Below are 21025 nucleotides of genomic sequence, written 5' to 3'. Positions count from 1 at the left end.
CAATACTAACAATGAGAAACAATGGTGATGAATATGCATGTACCAATTCATGTAAATGGTGCTGAGGACACACATATTTTTCATATGATGAAGAATCACCTACCTGGAAAAACAAATGTATTCTCAGGAATGGTGAGGAATCACCCTCTTAAGCAAAATACATACATTAACAAATAGTAATCATAATACATGAACCCATTCACCAAAAACCGACAGGGAATCACTCAACCCTTATGACATGGAGAATCTCTATCTCTACCCACTCCAAACATGGAATACCTCCACCCAAAAATAACAAAGGACATCCCACACAATCAACACATGAAATTTCTCTATCCATGATATCACGTGAGGCCAATACAAAAACATGCCACGCTAATTATCATCGGGAATCCCTCTACTTGTATAAAACTCGAGGCAATGTGCTGCTATAAATCTATAGAGAATCCACAAACCAATCCCAATAATTTAGAACTCTCAAAAAACTCATCAAGTTCATCTCAAATCACATCTTAAAATCACATCGTGTAGATAACTAATAAATGCAATGCAAAAAGATGAACTTTTGTCAAGAAGAAGGGTGAGATACAAAATATGAAAATCTTGAACATACTCACATACATTATCACACAGTCCAGTATAGTTGTAGGAGTGAACTAGTCTGGATAGTTTTTCTAATACTAAAGTTGTGCTGACATAGATCCTTCAGTTGTGAAGTTCTTGAGTCCCTTGTTTCCTTGAAGATTTCGAACATAAACACTTTACGATCACAAAAGTGAGATATTGACTCTTGTCCAATGTCTTGTATACGACAAGGCTGCTAGTTACAATCTTGACATCCTTCTGACCTCTGTCTTACTTGAATAAGAGACTTTCGATCTCAACTGTCCATTTACCCTCTAGAGTTCAAGCATTGTAAAGACTGAGTGATTGATGGACATGTCATGCATGTCCCTACAACTTGCCTTTAGTCCAATCCCATAGTCCTTCCCCTAGTGAGGGTCTCCCATGTGGCATTGTGCCATACTTTTGAAGTTAGATGATATGGCCTACACTGTCTGTGATGCCCCCAAATCCCCACGCACGGACACGGGAAAATCGAGACGTCCGGATGATGACAACCCGGGTCACCACCCTATCGACGTGTGCCAAGTGTGTGAAAAAGCGACGAATGTGCACGAGAAAATACGCAGCGAAAAGCCAGTCAATAACTAAGTACCAGAATTTTTCTTGTTTAATACAAAGCTATTCAAAACATACATAAATAAATATTACAAGACACAAATATAATTTTAAACTAAATACAAGGAATAACATCAGCACCCCGGCGGAGCCGCATCCTCGGGCTCAGCCTCCTCCTCCTCATCCTCGATCTCTGCACCAAAATCTACGGTACCAAAAATGGTGCCGCAGGTAAGTAAACTCCAAAAACCACTAGATAAAAACATATAAAACTCAAACAATATGCATGAACTAAAAACCAATGCACATGCGCCATAAGACAAGATTTTTACACGCACTCCAAAAAAACCCATTTGGCCCACAAAAACATATCCTTAAAACCAAGCCTCGCCATTATCCCAGATAATGGCCCAAACCACCATTTTCCCAAAAAATGGATCAAAAACCTCGGAAACCAAACATCGCCATTTTCCCAGAAATTGGCCCACATCCGAAAACCATAAAAACAAACTGGTTAGGCATGCACCATGATCTCCCCTAGGGATCACCCGCACACCCTGGCTCTGCGCCACACCGCAGGTAACGAATACGCATGTGACACCTAAACGAGCGATGCCCAAACTCGTGCCTCGCGCGTACCTGGCCGGGCCATCCTTTAGTCCCTGCCACTCTAGGGACCACGGAGTCAACACGATAGCGTTACCGTATCGTGCGATCCGGTCGTCGCCCTACGACAACCCAGGGGATGTCACTCAGTTTTATCCACTCCCGAGTGACCAGAGGAGCTCCATCGAGATAATAACTCATCCCGGCTTGGGCTCGTAAGACACATGCACCCAAAAAAACCATTTACGCCAATAAAATGAGATTTTCCCGATTAAAACAATATGCACATAAACACAATATGCAACTCACGCCGCATAGCACAAATAATCAAGCAAACATAAACAAGCAAAACCAAGCACTCCGTCCTCAATCCATCCGACCCCCAAACTCCTCGGACTCAGTCCGGAATCAGCCAACCAACAACAATTAATTATTGAGAGAGCAAAATATATTTAAATCTAAAAGTAGGGTTTGGAAAATACTTACAGCGCTATATAGTATTTTTAGAAAACATGCGGCGTTGCAAACGGCGGAAGGAAAGCAACGTAACAGTGAAAATTCACTGTGGCCGTGGGTTGTAAAATACCCACTTTTGAATGGGGACAAACCAAGGCTTGGGATTGATAGGGAATGGCCTAAGGATTATTATGAAGCTAGTGGAAGTGAAGTTTGGCCGTGGGTGGCGGCGAAAACGGTGGTTGATGGCCGGATTTCCCAAAATGGAAAGCTAGCTCGTGGGAGCTGTTCCAGTGGCTATTAGAGGCCGGAAATGGGTGGGTTATGATGGCAAGGAATCGGTGATGAAGTGGTGAAGAGGTGGTGACCGGAGGTGGAGCGACGGCGGCTGATCGAGGTAAAAACCATGGGGCTTATAGGGCGTTTTCTGGCCAAACGGCTGGCCGGATGGGGCTGGGGTTCGGTGGGGTGGTGCGCCGGTAGGAGGGGGTTTGACCGACAGGGGTGGTGTCGACCACGGTGGCCGGACGGTGGTGGGTCGGGGCTGAGCTGAAACCGGCGTGGGAGAGGAGAGAGAGAGAGAGAGAGAGAGAGAGAGAGAGAGAGAGAGACGAACGGGTCGCGCGGGAAGGGAAAAAAGAAAAGCAAGAAGAAAAAGAAAAAGAAAGAAAAAAAAAGAAAAAAGAAAAAAGAAAGAAAAGAGAAAAAAAAAAGAAAAAGGAAAAAGGGAAAAGAAAAGATGTAGGAAGAAATGAGGTCCAATCCTCACTCCGGAAAACAAAACAAAGCCGCCGAGAACGAGATTAAAATCCGTAAAACGAATAAATAAATAAAACACAACATCCAACAAATAAAAACCAATTTTAAAACGCAATAATTTAAAATAAATAAAGCAATATATTAATTAAATTAAAAACAACCCTTCAGTGAAAATACACGTAAAAGCGGGTCATCACACTGTCCATATTCTGACTTCTATATTCCCTATTATTTGGTTAAAATGCTAAAATGTGAATATAAATTATAGAAATTAATGCATATTCTTGAATTGAGTTTCTATTTACGTTAGGATATTCCTAAGTAATTTTTTATGTTTAATTTCAGAGTTTATAAAAGAGCAAGTCAAAGTTCAGTTAAATTCAAAAGATGACTTTTATGGGGTTTGATGGGGTTTGGATCAAGATAAAACAAATCACAAAAAGAAACTGCAAGAAGTCAAAGTCTGAAATTTGTTAGGAGATAGCCTGGACATAATTTAGTAATTTGACCGTAACTTTCTCTTCACATATCGTATTGATGCGATTCTTAATGCTTTAGAAAGCTATCTTAAAAGGCCATAAATTTGTCTCTAATAAGGATTTCTTAATTTGAAATCTTGAAATAAGTACATGGCTACTAATATTAGTCAAACAATTTAAGCGATTTTTATATGCAGAAATTATGAAGATATTAGGATTTCTTTCTTACCCTATATAAGCATATCATTAGCAAAAAATAGAGGGGGAGGAGAGGCACAAGAGGCATATTTGAAGAGTGGAGCAAATCACTTCCATGGCGCCGTTTGCTTTATTTTTCTCTGAAAAATTTTTGTTGTCCATTATATTTATGGGTAACTAAATTATCAAGTAGGGCTAGGGATGAACTTGCACATTCAGATGGTATTTTTAATTTATATATTGATTTTCAATTACTAAAACTCTTTGATTTTATCATTCTCAATTCATTGTTGATGTTTTTTCTTTGAATAATCATAGAATTTATTCTATTTATGGATTCATTCATGCTTTTTCTATTGAATGAATTGGTTCTTTGACTATGTTTGGATCAATTATTTATCTATATTGATTTAGTTCTTTGCTGCAATATCACTCCCTGAGTATATTGTAGTTGTTGGATTTTCTCAATAGAGATAATAATTTACATATTTTAAAAGTGGAGAATGATTTTTCAAAGAGTCACATTTGATTTAATTTTGGTTTATAAATCCGTACCTTCCGATTGAAAATTTCAGGGATTGAGTTTCCAATTGAATTATTCAATAAATTAAGAATAATTTAAATACCAGATTTGTGCATGGGATCCCAAATGCTTTACTGTTTGTCAAATTTGAGTGCTTTTTTCCATTAGTCACTTTGCTTCACTTTTTTGTATTTAAAATTAATATTTGTTCTCCATTAATCATTTAATAATTTTCTTTTTAGCAGTTTGTAAAAGCGGTAATTTCATTCCCTCTTTTAGCTTGATGCACCTTTATTTTATTTTCTTTATGTTTTTATAGTTTTGTTTTTTAGTGTTGTGTTTTTCTCTACCTTGCATGCACAGGTATAGAGATGCCTTGGGTCAGTATGCTTGTTGACCTGTGTTAGAGTTAAAGTCAGAGTCTAATTTTTCTAATCATTTGTTTGATAATCCATCTAGTCCTGAAAAAATGCGTGTGCACGAAGATCAACCTAGGATTCTACATGAGTACCTTCACCCTACACGCATAGCAATACCATCATGAATTATATTTCCACCAAATATTCCTCCAATGGATTTCAAACTATGTATAATACAACTTCTCCCTACTTTTCATGGTTTAGAGAGTGAAAATCCATATGTGCATATTAGGGAGTTTAAAGAGGTTGTTGCTACATTTCACAGTCAACCTGGTACTGTAGATGTTGTTTGAATTAAGTTCTTTCCTTTCTCACTAAAGGATAAGGCAAAGAGTTGGATGTATTCATTGAGACCACGGTCGATTGGGTCATGGGCTGAGATGACCCAAATGTTTTTGAATAAATACTTTCCTCATCATAAGACTAATACTTTGAAAAGGCAAACCTCAACTTTTACATAAAAGGATAATGAGACTGTGATGCCCCCAAATTCCGTTTGGGATCGGACGGACATTTGAAGTGTCGAGACATACAACACAAGATTACCTGCTCCCATTCATGACATATAAGATTCAATGTTCCTAACATGCATCAACATTATGCAATATTCGCAGCGGATAAATTTTTTTCTTTAGCAATACTATGCACCAAATTGAAAATATCCCAAATGCTTAAAACATACTTCATACATAAAGACCCATTGAACAACTAAGATTACAACACTAGTCCAAAATGGTTATGATCCAAAAAGTACTAGAGATGCAACTCCATCGTATAAGTAGTAATTTACGTTAACTACTATATTAACATTGACGTCGCACCGTCGCTTAGTCAACTGTGTCTAGTTGGTCAGCTCCTGATTCTCCTTCTGGTCCTGTAACAAGATCTACCATTCGGGGGGAATGGTAGTTGGGACTACCAAAGTGAGATTTGATTACAAATCCCATTAAGTTAACAAAAAACTTTCACACAGGCTAATGATGCATGGATGCCAGTAAAAGCATTAATGCATAATCAAATTCATAAGTAATTAAAGCATAACTTGATGTACAACATAGCATACTTGACATAACTTAAATTGAAACGTGAACTGAACTTAACTTGACATGAACTTGATTTGAAACTTGACTTCACATGAACTTGTTCTGAAACTTGACTTAACATGAACGTGATCTGAAACATATTCTTTAACTACTTAAATACATACTCTACAATTGTTGTGGCCCCATGTATTCTACGTGTCGCAATTGCTGTGTCTCATGTAGTGTATGCGTCACAATTGTTGTGACCCCATACATAAGTAATCAAAGCATAACTTGACGTACGACATAGCATAACTGACATAACTTAAATTGCAACATGAACTGAACTTGGCTTGACATGAACTTGAACATAAACATAATATGTATGTGAACATAACATGACATAATATAAACTTTATTTGACACTTGACTTAACATGAACGTGATCTGAAACTTATTCTTTAACTGCTTAAATATATACTCCACAGTTGTTGTAGCCCCATGTATTCTACGCGTCACAATATAGTTAAATACATACTCCACAGTTGTTGTGGCCCCATATATTCTACGTGTCACAATTGATGTGTCTCACGTAGTGTATGTGACCCCATACTTCGTGTGCCACAGTTGTTGTGGACCCCACAAAACTGAATATAACTCAAGATGAAACGTGATTAGAATACGAAAGAATATAAGCACTGACGTAACATAACGTGACTTGAACATAACTTGAAAGACATGACCAACTTGAGATACGGTTATATCGTAGCATGACTTAAACATGTAACACACACTATTTCATAACATGATATCACATGTAACGGAAACATAATTAACCTGACATATTTGCAACAGTGAACATGAATGACATACATGTAATAAATGGCATATTTAACATTATGTACTTGCAATATATGACAAAATATCTTGTGTAACAGATGAAACTCATGACAGAATAAATTTTGTGTAACAAACAAATATGTGATAACTTGGCATGGCATGGAATATATGATAACACACATATACACACTGTAGTTCCTTTACTTAGCACACATACACAGTAGACTGCTAGTAAGTTAAAGCTAACTTACCTCGATCTCCGCGTTTCTTATAAAACTTCAAGCGCAATCACGAGGAAATGTAATTATGATTCTAAAAGTTAGAACTAAATCACTAATAATTTGAAATATGTAAAATACTAACTTAAAGAGAAAAATTTCCATTTTACCCTCTACATGTGGAAAAATGACTGTTTTACCCCTAACTTAAGGATTTTGCATGCTAACTCCAAAAGTCACCAAAATTTATATACCTCATGTAAATTTTATCCTAAACTCAAATATAAATTTAGAAAAATTTAAAACTAATCACAACTATTAAAACTCCATAGGGCCAAAATTCCCATATGCTATTTCCATTGATTTTTGTTTCTAACTTGTTTTGATTAACCTTTTGATCTATGACTTATAAAGATGTGATCTTCAAACCAAACTATCACATGATTTAAAAAGATTTCCTAAAACATATATAAGCTTCTAATTCAAGATCACATGGTTAAACATTAACCAAAACATAAATTGAACCAAGAACATCCACACTTTGGCCTATCCAAACATCTCTTTGCATAATATTTCATATCTTTGAAACTAACTTCAAATATCTTCAAAATGATATTCTAATATGTATCTAAGAGGCTTAATATCCTCCAATAAAATTATCAAATCCATTGGAATAGGGATAAACCACCAAAGATTTAAACTTTCTCAAAACAGAAACTGTTTTTCCTCTTCCAGTTTCTTAGTTGCTAGATCTAAGAAAATCTTTCATCAAAACCTTTAATCATGCAACAATCCTCAACCAATAATCATATACACATGTTAACAATACTCCATAAAAATTTTGGACCAATATCTATCCATTAGCTTGGTCAAAAACTTCAAACTATAACATATTCTCCAATTTATCTCTCATAAGGACCTTTCTAGAGTTTAAACAATATTTGATTGACCAACTAATATTCAAATGGAACAAATAAGATATCCACATAAATTAGACTAAAAAAGGAACAACTTGTATGAAGAAGAATTTATGATAAAATATTTACAAAAGTTTCAAAATAGGCATGCAAAAGAACACCTAAAAACTGTCCGTGAGAGTGTTTGTTGTTCATCCAATGAAAGGTGCAAAGGAAAAAGATTTCGTGGGGAGTGGCTGGAGGTATTTATGGACAAAATATGGAAGAAGATGAGGCTGGAGTGAGAGTTGAGTGTAGGTCTCTCTTACCCGGAGTGACAGTTGAGTGTAGGTCTCTCTTACCTAGAGTGAGAGTTAAGTGTAGGTTTCTTTTACCCAATAATTTCTACAAAAATCAACTCAAGATATTTTTACCCAATAATATCCACAAAATTAGCTTAAAATATTTTTATCCAATAATATCCACAAAATTAGTTCAAGATATTTTTATCCAATAATATCTACAGCTTTGAACAAACGTTTCGTCCGAAAATATAAAAAAGAGTTATTGCGCCATAAGACCTTAAATAACCCACCGAGTCTAATGGCATAAACCATAATACATTTAGACACTTCTAACTATCTCAAATAATCAAAAACACACTTCTGATACCATAATGAGTAATAACACTAACTATGTAGTTAGACTAAAACCTATATGATTAATGGATTCATGAAAACTTATAGGGTCTTCACAAGGTTCCTAAAGTCAATAGAAATTCCACAATTAAATTTCTAGCGGGCTGTTACAGAGACTTTGTATCAAGTATGGGAACGTTTTAAAAAGTTACTTAGCTTGTGTGACGTCCCCAACTCCCACGTACGGACACGTAGAAATCGAGACGTCGGGATGATGATAACCCGGGTTACCACCCTATTGCCAAGTGCCAAGTGTGTGTGTACATGCAACAAGTGTGCAAAAGAAAACACGTAGCGGATAAACAAAGTCATATAACTAAGTACCAGAATTTTTCTTTGTTTAACACAAAGCCGTTCAAAACATACATAATAAAATATTACAAGCTACAAATATTGTTTCAAAACCAGCTATAAGACATAAACTCCAACTCAATACTCTGGTGAAGCCACCTCTTCGGGCTCAGCCTCCTCCTCCTCGATCTCTGCATCAAAATCTACGGTACTAAAAATGGTGCCGCAGGTAAGTAAGATCCAAACGCCACTAGATAAAAACATAATAATCTCAAACAATATGCATGAAAGAATGCCAATGCACGTAACCCATAAAACCATATTTTTCCACCCACGCCAAAAAATCTCATTTGGCCCTAAAAACGTATTACTTTCCAACTCACGCCAAAAGTCTCATTTGGCCCAAATCCAACTCATATCAATAACCAATTAATCTGAATGCACCACGACCTTTCCTAGGGGTCATCCGCACACCATGGCTCCTCTGTCACACCACAGGTAATGACCACGGGTGTGACACCTAAACAAGCGATGCCCAGTTCCGCGCCCCACGCGTACATAGCCAAGCATCCTCTAGCCCTTGCTAGCAAAGGGCCACGGAGTCGGTACGAGAGCGTTACCATCCCACCCGCTCCCGTTGTCGCCCAGCAACAACCCAGGAGACGTCACTTAGTATATTACGCTACCGAGTGACCAGAGGAGCTCCACCGAGATGATACCCCATCTCGGCTTGGGGTCGTGATACACACGCACCCGAAAATCCATTTACACAAATAAAACTGAATTTTCTCAATTTAAATAAAATGCACATGAATGCATCATGCAATGCACACATCAAGGCACAATTAACCAACCAATCAAAAAACAACCAAACCAAGCAACTCCGTCCTCAATCCATCCAACCCCCCGAACTCCTCGGACTCAGTCCGGAATCAACCAACCAATCAAATAATTTATTGTAAGAGCAAAAATATATTTAAATCTAAAGTGAAGTTTGGAAAATACTTACAGGGCTAAAAGGTATTTTTTGAAAGCTTACGACGTTGCAAATGGCAGAGAAAAAATAACGTAACAGTGTATTTTACACTGTGGCCGTGGGTTATAAATTACCCACTTTCGAACGGGGACAAACCAAGACACGAAATTGATAGGAAATGGTCTAGAGATGTTTACGAAGCTAATGGAAGTGAGCTTTGGCCATGGGTGGCGGTGGAAACGGCGGTGGAAGTGCAAAAAGGGGTTGATCGGAGTTGAGCTCGTGGGAGCTGCTCCGGCAACGGATCGGGGCCGAAAATGGGTGGGTTAGGACAACAAGAGGTAGGGGAAGAAGTGGTGAAGAGGTCGTGGCCGGAGGTGGAGTGATGGCGCCGAAAATGGCTCAAAACCTTGTGGAAAGATGGGGCTGTAGGGGTTAACGGTGGCTCAGATGGGGCTGGAAATTGGTGGGGTGGTGCGCCGGCCAGAGAGGAGCTGATTGGTGGGGGTGGTGTCGGCCACGTCGGTCGGCGGCGGTGGGTCTGGGTGGACAGGCTGGACGGCAACGGGAGGAAAAAAGAGAGGGGGTCGAGGGCGCGGGAGGGGAAAATCGGGAAAGAAAAGAAGAAGAAAAAAGAAAGAAAAGGAAAGAAAAAGGAAAGAAAAAGAAAAGAGAAAAAGAAAAAAGGGAAAAAGAAAAGATGAGGGAAAAGAAATGAGGTCTAGTCCTCACCTCCGGAGTCCAAAAAAACTGTTTCGATGAAAACAATTTTAAAAACCATGGAATGACTAAAATAAATTAAACACCACATCAATTAAAATAAAACCAATTAAAATACAATAATTTAAAATAAAAGAACTAATATATTAATTAAATTAAAAACATCTCATTCAGTGAAAATACACGTAAAAATGGGATATCACAGCTTGTGCCCCATCATGGTTATGAAAGCTGGCGTCCGGTTAGCAATTTTTATAAAGGTCTCACTCTTAGAGGTGTTAATTTGTTGAGATGATGTGTAATGGTGAGTTTTTGTAGAAGGACCCAGATGAGGCATTAGAGTATTTGAATGAACTTGCAGAAAAAGCTCACAGTTGGACAGAACAAAATGCTTTTGACAATACCAATCAAGCACACTCCAATCAAACTCATTCTAGTGGAGGCATTTATCATCTCAAAGAAGTCGATAACTTGAAGACAAGGATGGAGGGCAAAACTAGAGAGTTAGAAGCATTAAAGATGAAGGAAACTATGGCAGCTTGTATTATTCCCCAAGTTGATGCCTCTAAACTTTCTTTTATTTGTCAATGAGTAGATTATCTTGCACAAGATTGCTGGGATGAGAGTAATGTATGAGGAACATTGCAATTCTCTTGGCATGTATGAGCTGAACTTGAAACTGAACATGAATTTGGAATCTTGTTCTCATAATAATTGATTAATTAAACATGACCTGTGGATTCTACACAGGTCCCCTTGAGTCATGTGCCCCTAACTTATGCATCACACCACGAGTATCAGCACCAACTATGAGTACGTAATGTACGCATCCCATGACAGGTATCTACACCTGCACGAGTGCGTCTAACATGAAATTTAACTATGGTTTGGCACCATCGGCGTTGGTTGTTGACTTCACTCGAGCAACGAGTTACTTAGGTTCCATTTGAAGCCTGTTGATGGTACTTTGTCAACCTAAGGAATTTTACACTGGTTTAAACACTCCAACTTGAACAATGGAGTTCCACTATGATATTACCTCATCCTAGCACTTGGAGTCTTGATAAATTTAAAAGACCAAGCTGACTTGAAAATACTATATTTTGTGACAAAATCCAAAGTCGTGACATGTAGTGGCATGAAATGAAATGATACATGATATAGCTTGACATGAGGTAATGTGTACATGAGACAAGTGATATAACATAACATGATGCATAACAGAGAAATATGGTATAATCATGACGTGTAACTAATAAATATGTACTGGAAGTAAATCATGACATAACAAAATGTAACATGTACGTATGCAGAAAAAATATAAATGATGGTTTGTCTTATCAGCATACACACAAATATCCTGAAAGTAAGTCAGAAGCTAACTTACAGTGATTAAAGCATGATGAATTTAAGCACGAAATAACGGGACTTGTAAGGAGATATTTTAAAATTTTAGAAGCCCCTGACTAGTAAACTTAGAAATATAAAATCACTTACTCAAAGTAAAATGACCATTTTACACCTATACACCTATACTTATATAAAAATGACCATTTTACCCTTAGCTTAAAGATTTCATATCCTAACTCCAAAACACACTAAAATTTACATTCCTCATGTAAATTTTATCCTAAATCCAAATATCTAATTAGAAAAATTTAAAACATAACATAGCTACAAGAACCAAGCATAGGCCGAATCACACTAAGGCTAAAATCAACTCTTGTTGCTATTATTTCAAACTCTGCTAAAACTGAATTATGTAACATAGAAAAATCACATATAATCCTTTAATATCATTCTAGGAAATTATCAAAACACAAATAAGGAAAACACAATTTTCTTCATGCCAAAATATCACATCTTTTGACCATGAAGAAGAACCCTTGATGTTCTTGGTCTATCCTTCTTCCAATAAACTCTTAGAACATCAAAAGTTCAAAATCATATTCTTAACATGATCATAAATCAATCCTAAGAAGTATCATGCTTGAAAAATCAAGTTAAAGAACACAAAAATCACAAAACATCAACGAACACAATCGGTTTGCACATTTACTCCAAAACAGAGTATTACATATTTTGGTTTTTTAATCAAACCACTAGATCTGAATTTTTCATGAAGTAAACCATCAATAAAAAACCTCATATGTTTCAAATTTAAGTCCTAAAATTTAACTAAACAATTCGAGACCAGATGGCAAACAATTGCATAGAAACACAACACAACCTGTGAGCCTCAAGTTTGTGTTCCAACCAGACCTTAGCATGCATAAAAATTTGTTCCCTCAAGAACACGACCATAAATCTTCAAAATTACTTCCTAATACTTAGATCAAAGTCTGATGAACAACATATGTGAATATCAAGGCCATAGGTGCATGCTTCCATAACAAAAGATTTAAGCTTACTTAAAATAGAAAATGGTTTTACACCTCTAGTTTCCAACTTTCTCATATCATGAAAAATGCTAAGTAAAAATTCTCAATATGAAAAAAATTGAAATAATAATGCATATTAATATAATAAACCTAAACCAACAAAATTTTGGGCAAGGATCTTCATCAAAATAGTCAATGAATCACACACTGTCCAGATTATCGCCCAATATGACCTTTGTATACTTAAATAGACTTTGATTAACTTCATGAACAATCAGAAAATTATACCAATGGAAACGAGACTCAAAGATAAAGAACTTATATGCAAATATTTTTGTGAGAATATATATACAAAGGCTCCAAGAAATTCAAGCAAGAAAGGCAAAAAATTGTCTGAAGTCTCTCCTTGAGTTCTCTCCAACAAAGTGATTCATAAGGGACAAAAGCCTAAGGGACAAGCCATGGATGACTCATTTATTGCTGGAGGGGTTTAGAGGGGATGTGAAGGTGATCATTTGGAGATGTATTGTCAGCCAAAACCATGTCCAAAACCATGGGCTATAGCACATGATTTGTTTGTCTTGAAGCTACCTTGTGATGGGGTGGTGGTGATGTGGCTAATTGCCCTCCCATAAACCACTATTTGCGGCTGACATGGGTAGTTAAAGTACACTCATGGTAGTGGAGAAATGTACTCAAGAAGCCTTGCATAGGTGGAGGTTTTCAGTAGGCCTTGGTTGGCCTAAACTGATTGGGTCTCATTTGGGGATTCAATAGTGTTTGGTTTGGGGTTTGGGTTTCTAACAAGTCCAAAACCAATTTTCTTTGTCCAATGAAAAAAAATGGTACAAAAGAAGGGATAAGGGTGTAATGACATGAATTTGAATGTTCATAGCTTGTGAAAGTGATTTAATCAATTTATTAAACACTAAGCTAAAACTGACTTTGCTTAGGATTTGGGAAACCTTCTCCGGTTTGGGAAAACCATTAAGGGTTTAAGTTCCACCAAGGTCTTGGGATTTCAATTGGATCTCAAATATTTGAGGACTCACTAGGGTTTGAAGCACTCCTTTGGGTTGGCACAAAAATGGATGGTTGGATGTAACAATATTCGGCTTAGGTGGCATGATCACAAAGCTTGATTTTCCTTCATTTCCTTTATATTTCCATCTCAAGGTTCCTCTTGGTGGCAAGTATCTTAAACTACTCACCATGTTTGGCTAAGATCTTACCATGTGTCCAAATAAAGCTTCTCTAGACTAATTTAGACATTCCACATTGTGATTTGAAAATGATTGGATTGTGTGCTAATACTGGTGTTACTATTCACTCCAAAAAAGAGAAAAATAACTTTACACCATAAAATCATAAATAATCCTATGAATTAAGAAGTGCAATTAATTTTGTGAATTTTGACTCGTAAGTGCCTTGAATAAATCGATACGTATTTTCGAACAATTGTTGTCTAGAAAACGAAAATCTATTTATTGCGCCATAAAATCCTAAATATTCGTTTGAGACTAATGGACCAAGTCGTTTCTTATTCTCACTCTTTTAAGTATCTCAAATAAATAAAATTACATTTCTAACACCAAAGTGCATTTCTTATTCATTTGTGTTCAACATCAGCTACTTCTATATCATCCTCCTTTGCTATTGTCTCATTCACTAGCTAATTTGCTAGATTTGGCTACATGTGACTTCGATGAGACCTCACCTCTGTCCTCTACTTGGAAGTCATGCTTCTAAGTTGTTCTTCTTTCTTGCCAGTGTCTCATAGCATCGTTAATATGTTCCAAGATTTATGTGATTAGTGCTCTAATTGTCCTCCTTGTTTTGTCATCATTCCTCAACCGGCGTTGCTACTTCCCACTGCTCCTTGATAAATTGTTTAATTATTTCTGGTAGCACAACTGCATTTCTTGTAGCCTTCTTTTCTTGCACCATGGGGAATATTTGAACCTCCAATTGTTATGACTAGAGTGGGTAACTCAAAGGTCATTTATAGTCACGTCTCAGCCTTTGAAATGGCACAATTACCCTCACTTAGTGCATCACGAGTGAATTATTGCGACTCAAATACATAGGTTCACTCTACCATGTGAATCCCTTCCTTCTTGAGCCTCCCCATTGCAATTTACTAAGTTATGACTTTCGACCGTAAATTCTATTATTTCTGGTTGCAACGGATTTTAACTTGAGCCCATTGTTCAGGGTTTCTGGTTCCTAAAACTTTTCTTAAGGAAAGAGCATGAAACACATCATGCTCTCCTTCGTACTCATCTAGTAAGGCCACTCTTTAAGCCACTAGGACTACCATTCCAATACTTGATATTGCCTAACATACCTCGGGCTCAACTTTCCTTTCTTCCCAAACCTTTTTACGTCTTTCATTGGTGACACCTTAAGGTATACCCAATCACCTTCTTCAAAGGTCAAATGCCTTCTTCCTGTATCGACATATCTCTTCTGCTTGCTTCGTGTCATCACCATTCTTTCCCTTATAATCCTTACTTGCTCCTTCATTTCTTAAATCCATTATGGTCCAATGAGCTTACCTTCCCCAACTTCATCTCAACATAGAGGCGACCTATACTTTCTTCGATACAAAGTCTCGTATGGGGCCATTAGAATAGCTGCCCAGCAATTGTTGTTGTAGGCAGACTAAATAAGTGGGATGCAGTTCTCCCAAGAGCCTTTAAAATCCAATACATAAGCCCTCATTATATCTTCCAAAGCTTGGATGGTCCTTTCTAACTGCCCATCAGCCTGCAGATGATATGCACTACTAAACCTTAACTTGGTACCCATCATCGCTTGCAAACACTTATATAAATGGAACATAAATCTCGGGTCCCAATCTAGTACTATGGTCTTAGGCATACTCTGAAGCCTAACTATCTCCTTAACCTACAATTGCATAAAGTTTCCTAGGGTATCTATGGTAGTAATTGGATAAAAATAGGTACTTTTGGTCAGTCTATCTATAATTACCCATATTGCATTCTTACCACTGGGAGTCCTTGGTAATTTAACCTGGCAATGTCATCGCATTTCTACTCTCGGATTGAAAGGGGCTGTAAAACACCGGTAGGTCTCTGATGTTCGAGTTTCAATTCCCTATGCATAGCACATCTTACAATGAAATGGGCAATGTCTAGCTTCATTCCTTTCCACTAGAAATCCCTTTTTAGATTTTGTACATCTTCGTACTACCTGGGTGTATTGAATACGGTGATGAATGTGCTTCCACGAGTATTCTTTCCTTAATTTTTAAATTCATAGGGACCACCTTTTGATCTTTGTACAACAAGGTTCTGCACTCACTAAGACTAAAATACAAGGGTCCCTTTGCCTTCCTGACACTTCATCTGATGTCCAACAACTTTGTGGCCTTTCTTTGCTAGTCTTTTGCCTTGTCATACTCTGTCGCCCTTATCTTCTATAACTGAGGACTTCTTGCTAGAAACTTTGCACCAGTAGTTTCCTCATTCCTTCAAGGAGATAGTCCACATCCTTCACCTGAGACTTTTCACTTAGAGTATTGGTGATCAAATAGCTTTTCTGGATGGTACTTAATCAAACACCAATATCCACTTATAGCCTTTTCTTCGTGGATCTCGTCTCGGCAGTGCCCCAACCAGTTCTGGAGTTGTCTGTGTCTCACTGAGTGCTGAAGAGTAAGGATGGTGAATTATTTTTTTAGTTTTCAAAGAAGGAACTACACCATTCGGCAGAACCTTTTAGGTTCTCTATCATTCTGAAATTTCTTCGGCAACGTCCCTCCTTGGAAGCTATTCGGGCGTTCATTTGTAATTGCTAGAGTCTTGATGGCACTCTGGTTGTCTCTACTATGAGGCATCCAAGGAATGTCTTTATACGCATGTCTTTGGAGGAAGATTTCTTGAAGGCCCTGTCACGTGAAGCTTGTGATATTGATGGGGTTCCATACCTTGTTTTCCACTGGACACTAGAATTTAAGGAAGATGAAGACCATTGATTGTTCTAGTTTGGATCGTCTTGCCAGGTTTGCCCCCAAATTATTATCATGAATCCTTTCTAAAAATTTTCACAGCCCCGGTAGGTAGATTCATTAGGCGTGACAATCCCACTCGGTGTGTGACTCATATCGATGGTGCTCATATTTGTGTGGAGATGGATGCTGCCAAGGTGCCTCTCTCTCACTTCTGGATTGGGACCCTAGGGATGGTGTCTAGCCATAAGCAAGAAATTATATACAAAACTTTGCCCGCATTCTGTTCTACGTGCAAAATATAGGGGCATAACGTCTGGACTTGTCGTGTTGGAAAAAAGAAGTCTGAAAACAAAGTTTGGGTTCGTCAACAAGAGCGTGTTATTGAAGAACCGAAAGATACTTCTATCCCTTTTGTTATTGTGGAGATAGCTATTGCAGAGATCATGGCACTTGCATAAAATCTAGTAACAAGAGAATCATTGTCACCCATGTTGATTGAAGAGTTAGATGCGGGTAAGGAACATGGGGAGGTTCCGATTACTGAGTGTTCTATAGAGAAGAGGAAGACTAGGGTTCCTCTAGAGACAGATGATGTGATACCGAGTACTTCTCCTCGGTCGAGGGGGGCTGAGGTGGCTCTAGATAGGTCGAGAGTTGTAGACATCCTTATTAACAAAAAACACAGAATAGAGGAATGATGTTCAATTTCAAGAGGATGCTTTCTTCTTGGAAGAGGGGTTGATGTTGGATCCGAAACTTGAACTACATGCAAAACATTTTCCTCTGGACAAGGAATACCATACGAAAATAGAGGGTGAAGTCGTGACCAGGAAATACACTAAAAGACATTTTGAGAAAGTCAGAAGTTCCACTCGAGCATCAAAAATTTCTCTATGATAGGTCCCATATTTATTTTGAATATCAGGGGGATCAGTACGTACAAGGGTCGTTTAAAACATTTGCTAGTTAAGTTCAAGCCGAAGATGGTTGATTTGATGGAATCTTTTCAGAATTTTGTTAAAGCTCGTAAGTATATGCGGGTTTTTCATTTTGATAATGTAATTTCAAATGAGGAAGTTGGTGGGAAAATCTGGGTTTTTTGGATGAATGGCATGGATGTGCAGGTAGTCCAAATGGGTTCGCAGTTTCTATCGTTACGTATAGCGGAGGGATCTTCTCTTTTTTTGGGTAACTTTATCTACGCTAAGTGCAATATGGTTGATAGGTGAAACTTATGGGAGCAGTTTAGTTCAAGTAGTATGGGTGCAAAGCCTTGCTTATTTGCTGGAGACTTCAATATTATTCGCTCTAAGTTGGAAAGGAAGGGTGGTAGACCACGGCCTCGTGTTGCTGTGGATGAGTTCAACCATTGGAATTCACCAGAGTGGGTTGATTGATATGAAATCTCAGGGCAGAAAGTTCTCTTGGTGCAATGGTCAGCATGGCATATCCTGAAGTTGGGCTAAACTGGATTGAGTGCTCCTTGATGCTAATTTACTTACTAATTTTCCCAATGTGAGTTGTTCGTATTTGCCGAGGTTGACTTTGGATCACTATCCTATGTTCATAGAGCTCCATAAGGACCCTTATTCCTATGGCCCCTCTCCATTTCGATTTCAGCAAATGTAGGTTGATCACCCTAATTTAATGGATTTTGTTCAGTATGTTTGGTCTAAACCTGCAGTTGGTATGGGGCTTGTCAAACTTGCTAGTAAACATAAGAAGCTTAAGGTGGCTCTTCGTGAATGGAACAAGCAAGTGTTTGGGCGGACCAATGATCAGATTGTTGTTCTTGAAGAGAAATTTGAGGGTCTTGAATGTCTTCTGAAAAGAGCATGGAATGAAGATGCCGATAGGGAGCTTGTGTTGTCCTCTACTGAGTTGTCCTCTTGGAGGTGTAGGGAAGATACCAGGTTGCCTCAAATGGCTAAAATCAAGTGGAAGATGGAAGGAGATCATAACACTAAATTCTTCCACATTTGTTTAACTAACTGATGAGTATGCGAAAGTGCACTCTAAATACCCTATTATTGGAATAAAATGCTAAAATGTGAATAGAAATCATAAGAATTAATGTGTATTCTTAAATTGAGTTTCTATTTACGTTGGGATACTCCTAAGCAGTTTTTTATGTTTAATTTTAGAGTTTATAAAAGAGCAAGTGAAGCCCAGTAAAATTTAAAGGAGGACATTCATGGGGTTTAAGAGAAATTTGGAAGAAAAGAAAAAGAAAAAGAAATCACAAAATGAAACCACAAGAAATCCAAGTTTGAAATTCGCTAAGAGACAATCTGAATAGACTTTAGTCTTTTGACTGTATCTTTTTACTCACATATCGGATTGATGTGATTCTTAATGCATTAGAAAGATATCTTAAAGGGCTATAACTTTATATCGAATAAGAATTTCCAAATTCGAAATCCTGAAGGGCATACATGGCTACCAAGATAAGTCCTAAAATTTAGGTGATTTTTCTATTTGGAAATTAAGAGGACATTAGGGTTTCTTTCCTACCTTATATAAGCATATTATCAGCACAAAATAGAGAGGGGAGGAGGCACAAGAGGTAGATCAGAAGAGAAGAAAAAATCACTTCCATGGCCGCCGTTCACTTAAGTTTTCTCTGAAAATTTTTGTCGTCCATTATGTTTATGGGTAACTAAATTCTTAAGTAGGGTTAAGGATGAACTTGCACATTAGATGGTATTTGTAATTTATTTTTAATTCATGTATTTAATTTTTAATTGCTAAAACTCTTTTTTTTTTAATCATTCTCAATTCATCATTGATGTTTTCTTCTCCGAATAATCATAGAATTTATTCTATTTATGGATTTAATCATGCTTTTTCTATTAAATGGATTAGTTCTTTGATTATGTTTGGATCAATTATTTATCTATATTGATTTATTTTTCTGCTACAATATCACTTCCTGAGTATATTGTCGTCATTGGATTTTCTCAATAAGAATAGTAATTTACGTATTTTAAAAGTGTGAATGATTTTTCAAAGGGTTACATTTGATTTAATTTTGGTTTATAAATCTATACTTTTCGATTGGGAATTTCATTAGTTGAGTTCATAATCGAGTTATCCAATGAATTAAGAATAATTAAAATACCAGATTTGTGCAAGGGATTCCCGACACTCTACTATTCATCAAATTTGAGTACTTTTTCCACTAATCACTTTGCTTCACTATTATTTTACAGTTAAAATTACTCTTTGTTCTCCATAACTTATTTAATATTTTTACTTTAGTTTCTTTGTTCGTTCTGCTATTTTTTTTAATTGTCTCCGTGTGGAATCGACACCCAAAGCTATGCTACAATTACTGCGTTATTCTTTGGACATAATCAAATTTTGGCACCATTGCCAGGGAGACAGTAGAAGAATTGTGAGATAGTTTTTCTTTTCAACAGTTTGTAAAGATGGTAACTTCGTTTCCTCTTTTAGCTTGCCGCATCTTTATTTTATTTTATTTTTCTTTTTATAGTTGCGTTTTTTTTTTTTTTTTGGTGTTGCATTTTTCTCTACCTTGCATGCATAGGTGTAGAGACACATTGGGTCGGTTTGCTTGTAGACCTTTGTTAGAGTTAGAGTCAGAGCCTAATTTTTCTAATCATTTGTTTGATAATTTTTCTGAGGAAATGAGTGAACACAGATATCAACCCACTAGGACCCTTTAGGATTACCTCCACCCTACATACACAGCCACACTATTATGCATCATGTTTCCAGCTAATACTCGCCAATTGGATTTTAAAACAGGGATGATACAGTTACTCCCAAATTTTCATGGCTTGGAAAATGAAAATCCATATGTGCACATTAGGGAGTTTGAGGAAGTAGTTGCGACTTTTCATAGTCAAAATGCAACTGACGACATTGTGAAACTTAAGTTCTTTCCTTTCTCTTTGAAGGATAGAGCTAAGATTTGGCTATACTCATTGAGACCACCATCTATTGGGTCATGGAATGAGATGACTTAGATCTTCTTTAATAAATACTTTCCCCAACATAAGACCAATACTTTAAAAAGGCAAATCTCCACCTTTGCACAAAAGGATAGTGAGACTTTGTATCAGTCTTAGGAGAGATTTAAGGAGCTATTGAGCATGTGTCCTCACCATGGGTATGCGAATTGGCACTTAGTGAGCTATTTTTATGAGGGACTTACACCTAAAAGGCATCAATTTGTGGAGATGATGTATAATGGTGAGTTCTTACAGAGAGATCCTGATGAGGCCATAGAATACTTCAATGAGCTCGCTGAAAAAGCTCATACTTGGACGGGACTGAGAGCACAAATAGGTCACAACCTGTAGGAAACCTAAATGGTGGTGGAATTTACCATTTTAGGGAAGAGGATAACCTAAAGGCTA

General features: G+C 37.2%; 1 non-coding gene across 1 annotated transcript; it reads right to left on the bottom strand.

Annotated features, from left to right (window-relative positions):
* Nucleotides 1-20670: 20670 nt before the first annotated feature.
* On the bottom strand, nucleotides 20671-20778 carry LOC122317617. Its single transcript, XR_006244544.1, has one exon. It is a non-coding gene; the product is annotated as a small nucleolar RNA R71 (small nucleolar RNA).
* Between the last annotated feature and the right edge of the window lie 247 nt (nucleotides 20779-21025).

This window comes from Carya illinoinensis, chromosome 7 (genome assembly GCF_018687715.1).
Source record: "Carya illinoinensis cultivar Pawnee chromosome 7, C.illinoinensisPawnee_v1, whole genome shotgun sequence".
NCBI lineage: Eukaryota > Viridiplantae > Streptophyta > Magnoliopsida > Fagales > Juglandaceae > Carya > Carya illinoinensis.
Note: the sequence above shows the minus strand (reverse complement) of the source record. Positions and strands in the feature narration are given on the sequence as shown.